Genomic DNA, 6,000 nt, shown 5'->3' with positions numbered 1-6,000 from the left:
GCAAATATCTGTCAAAGGCAAGGGAAATATCATGACCTCTAACAGAAAAACATTTATCACCAATATATTAAAAAATACTAAAAAATAGTAATATGTTAATTAAAAATAGTAAAGCAATATATTATCATAGGCGATACAATACTTACAACTTCAACGATGAAAATTTAGTTTATAACATTGATCAATTTATAGCCAAATAAATAAAAGAAGTTTAATATACGTTATCTCCTTTTTAAGCCATTTTTGGGAGAATATAAATAAGTTTTAAAATTATGCCAAAGACATACAAAATAATAATCATAACCTATTGTATATACCAAAAGAAAAATAAGTTTTAAATTCCTAGATAAATATAAATGTATGTTAGGATAATGCTAAACAATCTAATTTTATCATAACTTTGAAAACTCCCATGTTAAAATGATTTTGGGCAATAAATGAAATGAAATGAATAAGCAGCAATAACTTTTAGAATTATTATTTTTTTTTTTTTGTTGATATTTTGCTAAAGTCAAGTCGAAACATGATGTATTAATGCTATGATTTTATTTTTGTAAAATAAAGCAATTGAGTAGGAAAACAAAAACTATTCAAAATCATCACCTAACCTCTACTTAGCAATTTAAAAATTTACCTTGTTATAATTGTACTTGCGCCACATAATTTTGTTATGGTCACAATCATCGTGTTTCTTTTTCATCATATATTCTACTGCAAAAATATTAAATAATAAATAATTAATAATAAATAAAAAGAAAATACGCAAATGCAATATCAACCGCTTTTAGTTCAATTAAATATTTTTGCGCAAAGCATGCAACACTGACTAAAATTCACCACTCGTTGAATTCACCACAACACAAGGCGCTCTAATGCCGGGAATCAGCTGACAAAACGTAAACAAAGGCAAGCAGCTGCACGTAAAAAATCAATTGCCGCGGAATTGTGAAATAATAATAATAATTTTATTGCTTAAAACGTTGATTACTTGCATTAAGCAACAGTTTGGTATTTCTTATCAAAAGTGCACATATTTGAATTGTTTGTGCCTATGTGGAATAAATACAAGGAACGTTGGTGCATGAGTGTGGGTGAAAGAATAATCAATATGTACAAAAACAAATCAACACTTGTTGCGGTAGCGAATAAATTTTTGCAAGAATTCTTAAATTAAACGTAACACGAAAAGTGCTACCAAAAGCGTGAATTGTTTAACTTAAATCACGAGATTATAGATTATATCTTGAACTGGAACAAGATAAAATATTTGCCATGTATTTGATGCACCAAAAATAAATTTCCTCTTACTTTTTTGTTTGTGTGTACTGCAAATTACAGCATTTCGTAATAGTTAACCATTTAACCTTCGCCCCTCCATTCGCTTGTGGACTTCTGCGTTCATTGCCCTAATAGTTGAAGTACCTACCATTTTTAAATAGTCGAGTCAACTAAAAAGTAACCACCCCGCAATTCGTAAACCACATTAACCAATACAACGGGCACACCAGGCGTCAATGCCACAGCCAATGTGGAGCAGTTGCGCCAACAAAAGCGCTTCAAAGTTTACAATTTTGCTGCAACAACAAACTCCGGCTTTCCTTTCTTCATTTGAAATAAAAACTTTGAAAATATCGCTATGAAAAATCAGCAAACGAGTGCATGGTAAGTGAAACGACAGCAGCAGCAATGCTACAACAACAATTACGAACACACGTATCGCTATAAAATGCGGGTAAAAAGTGCATTTTGCACAGCAACTAAAAACTTTTGTTTTGAATTAAACAAAGTGGAGTTCACAAACATAAGCCGTATAGTACAATCTGATAAGTAGATTCCACAAGTGAGCAGCAGTGAGTTAACCAGACGAAAATTGACAAGGCATATGCAACAGCCAGCAGCAAACTATTTACTTGCATAATTTAAACTTTTTATTTGCTGAATTAAATTACTTTTGTGAGATAGAGATGCTGTGAGTATTTCGCTGCTCGCCATTTGCAAGTATTAAAGCAAGTTAAAACCTTCAGAAGTAGTTTTGAAGCTATAAATTTTTAATGTCAACTTAATAAGCACACAAGGGGTTAGGGGTAGTCAGAGGTCTGAAAAAGTTATGATTTTCCAAACTTTACCTAAATTTCAAAAAAAAAAAAAAATTATAATAATTGTAAAAGTTATCGCTTCTTGTGTGGAGCCCGTTTCTCCAGAAGTTCCTTGCGGTGATCATCACAAGTCCTTGGAGATTCATCTAAAATCAATCGGGTAATAGAAATTAGTTTTATTAATAGATAATTTTCGAGAATAAAACAAACAATTAATTGTAAAAAAAAAAATCGAAAATTTTGAAAAAAACTCTAAATTTTTGAAAAAAAAATTCTTTGATCCGGCACGAGTTTTTATGGTTTTCAAAATCAGTATACATTTTATTGAAATTTACCAAACAGTTTTTAAGTTACGGTGATCACCAGTTCAAAAAACGAAGTTTTGAGAAAAACGTGTTTAAAGTTCTGGTATCGGTTACCGGAGGGCCCGAGCGCCCTTTGTTATTTGTGTGAAATAACTCGAAAAAGTATTTATCGGATTCACTTCAAATTTTCACACAATATTTCTAAGATAATATACTTCAAGATTTTATGCTTTGTTCCATTTGCGGAACAACATCAAGACGCCTACCGCAAATAGGAGGAGGAGCTCGGCCAAACACCCAAAAAAGGGAGTACGCGCCAATTATATACATACAAATTCAGAAAAATGCATGCTATTTTTATTTAATTAAATGTTTGAAGATTATTTCATGCAAATATTGACCGCGACTGCGCTTCAAATCCGCTTAGTTTAATTTTGGCATACTCTTTCCAATGTTTCGGCCGGTATCTCACATATAAATGCTTTAATGTTGTCTTCCAATGCGTTAATTGAAGCAGGCTTGTCTGAATAGACGTGAGCTTTAACATAGCCCCACAAAAAATAATCTAAAGGCGTTATATCGCACGATCTGGGTGGCGAATGGACATGTCGCGAACGTGAAATAAAATGTTCACCGAACTCGCCTCTCAACAAGTCCATTGTTACGCGTGCTGTGTGGCATGTGGGACCGTCTTGCTGAAACCACATGTCATGCAAGTCAAGCTCTTGCATATTGGGCAAAAAAAGTTGGATATCGTTACGATTCGCAGCAGAAGTACAGTCCAATGATACCTCCAGCCCATAAATCGCACCAAACTGCGACCTATTCTGGATACATTGGTAGCTCTTGCAATTCTTCAGGTTGATCTTCACTCCAAAATCGACAATTCTGCTTATTTACGTACCCATTGATACAAAATTGGGCTTCGTCGCTGAACACAATTTTTCGGTAAAAAAGGATAAAGGATCTTCGGCTTACTTTCCAAGAGCCCATTCACCAAAAATTCTGCGTTGCGGTAGGTCGTTCGGCTTCAATTCTTGCACCAGCTGTATTTTCAAAGGCTTCACACCTAAATCCTTTCGAAAAATTTTCCACGTTGTTGAGTAACAGAGGCCCAACTGCAGCGAACGGCTACGAATCGACAGTTGTCATCATTGACACTGGCCGATACAGTTGCGATATTTTCTTCAGTTCGCACTCTACGTAAGCGTGTTGGTGGTTTGATGTCCAATAATGTAAATTTGGTTCTAAATTTAGTCACAATAGCTCGAATAGCCGCTTCAGTGGGTCGATTAAACTGACCATAAAATGGAAGAACCGCGCGATAAACTTTCTTAACAGAACACGCATTTTTATAATAAAATTCAATGATTTGCAAGCGTTGTTCGTTTGTAAGACCATTTATGGTTAAATTATAAACCCAACTGAAGATGTTTGACCGTGAAACAAAACACGAAACGTGCGTGAGATGTTTAAACTAACTGTTTCAAAAGATAATAGCTAAAAAATCACCCGTTATATACTTTAAGAAAATGCAAAAAAAAATTCCATTTTTTTTTTAATTTTGACTACCCCTAACCCCATAAGTGTATGCCACTAACAAATCTTGCTGGCAACACCAATAAGCGAAAATAATAATTCAATACTATTCCATTACTTTTTTTATATCACTTTTTTATATCATATTTTTATGGATATTATTATATCAACTACTGCTGGACACTCACTTCCCTTGATCACTCGTGCTAGACGGGATCTCTGTGCCGACAGAAACTACTACATCTGCGAGTGCTGAGCACTTAAAACTAGCAAACAAGCTATTCCATGAAAAGCGAGTACAATGGGCGATATCAACATTCAGCCCATACAAATCTCCTGGACCTGATGGGATATTCTCCCGTCTTGTACAGCAGGGTGCAAACCACATTATCCCTAATTTGACCAGTTTATACAAAGCAAGTTTACGGCTAGGATATTTACCTACAAAATGAGCTAAGGTTAGGGTTGTATTTATTCCAAAAGTAGGGAAAAAACCCGAACAATTGCCCAAATCATACAGACCAATTGGTCTCAGCTTATGTTTCCTTCGAAAAGTTAGTAGATCAGTACATAAGGGAAAACCACTTAGCCAACTTCCCACTGCATCGACTTCAATTTGCCTATCAAAAGGGAAAATTTACTGAGACTGCAATACTCAGCCTGGTAACAGTTATTGAAAAGGCTATCGAGTCCAACAGATAGCTCTATGTGCATTTATTGACATATCAGGAGCTTTTGATAACACTTCCTATGAGGCAATCTATAATGCCCTATATCTAAAGGAGGTTCCTGAACCCATCACTAGATAGATAATATGCATGTTGAAATCTAGGACAATCATCACCGAACTAAGAAAACAATCAAATCTATCAAAGCCACAAGGAATTGCCCCCAAGGAGGCGTACTCTCTCCTCTTTTGTGGACTCTTGTTACAGATGAACTTCTCTAGAAATTGAACAACCTAGAGTTAAACTGATGACCTAGTAGTTTATATATTAGGCTGGCACGAGGCAACCATTTCTAGTCGCATGTAGTAAGCCCTTATAATAACACCGGCACACAAAAACAAAAAATGTCTGTACACCGGGCGCCACCTATCTACGGGCATGTTTTTCGACCCGCTGAATACGAATTTCAAGTCAGTTTGGGCCGTCCAGCCTTCAATTTCGAGTACAGACAACTTTTTTTTTTGTGTGCCAGTGTAATCAACAAAGGGTGCACGGAAAAAGGTTTTTCCATTGGCCCATCCAAAGAACACTTGTATCATTTACTAAAAGAAGGAGTATAAATCTCAAATGTCCGATCCTTAACGGAACAGCACTTCAACTCTCGACAGAAGCCAACTACCTTGGCCGCAGTCTTGACAAAACGCTTATTTGGAATTCCCATATTGAGAGAGTTACTTCAAAAGCCACAAGGGCATTCTTTGCCTGCACAAGGCTTTTTGGTAATACATGGGGACTGAACACTAGAATGACTTTTTGGACATTCACCACAGTTGGGCAACCCATAGTCACTTATGCATCCTTAGCATGGTGGCCCAAGGTCAAGCAAAAAAAAGCAGTAAACGAATTAAACAAACTGCACCGCCTGGTATGTGTCGGTATTACAGGGGCTATGAGAACATGTCCAACTGATGCATTGGGTGTGCTCCTGAACATTACCACCGCTTTCAATCTTGATTGAAAGGGAAGCTCGCTCGGGTGCCTTAAGATTAAAAGGTATATCTGAACTGAAAAGTGGGGATATGAAAGGACATTTAAAGATCCTAGAAGACTTCCTACATCATCACATTCTTCATATGGCTGACATACTATCACCCAAACCAATACTCTTCACGAACTTCCAAGTTATTATTAACGAACGTACTGCCTGGATAACTAATTCTATCAATTTTAAACCTGGATCTCAGATATGGTTCACTGAAGGGTCCAAATTAGAAAATGGTAGAGCAGGGGCAGGAATCAATGGCCCTGAATTCAAAAAATCGATTCCCATGGAACTCTAGCCAACTATATTCCAGTACATGCCATGGAAATGTGTGGGAGAGAATGATTTCC

General features: G+C 36.1%; 1 protein-coding gene across 9 annotated transcripts in view; it reads left to right on the top strand.

Moving 5' to 3' along the window:
• The first annotated feature begins 951 nt into the window (after positions 1-951).
• The window catches only part of LOC129245411 (calcium and integrin-binding family member 2), a 58,748-nt gene continuing 53,699 nt past the window's right edge, over positions 952-6,000 (top strand). For 7 of the 9 annotated variants that reach the window (XR_008582409.1, XR_008582408.1, XR_008582407.1 and 4 more), the window contains exon 1: positions 952-1,662. The gene's annotated coding sequence lies outside the window, so the exon portion shown is untranslated. The remainder of the gene's footprint in view (positions 1,663-6,000) is intronic. The other 2 variants (XM_054883542.1, XM_054883543.1) reach the window with 2 other exon arrangements.

This window comes from Anastrepha obliqua, chromosome 4, assembly GCF_027943255.1.
Source record: "Anastrepha obliqua isolate idAnaObli1 chromosome 4, idAnaObli1_1.0, whole genome shotgun sequence".
NCBI lineage: Eukaryota > Metazoa > Arthropoda > Insecta > Diptera > Tephritidae > Anastrepha > Anastrepha obliqua.
This window is presented reverse-complemented; position numbering and strand designations above follow the sequence as displayed.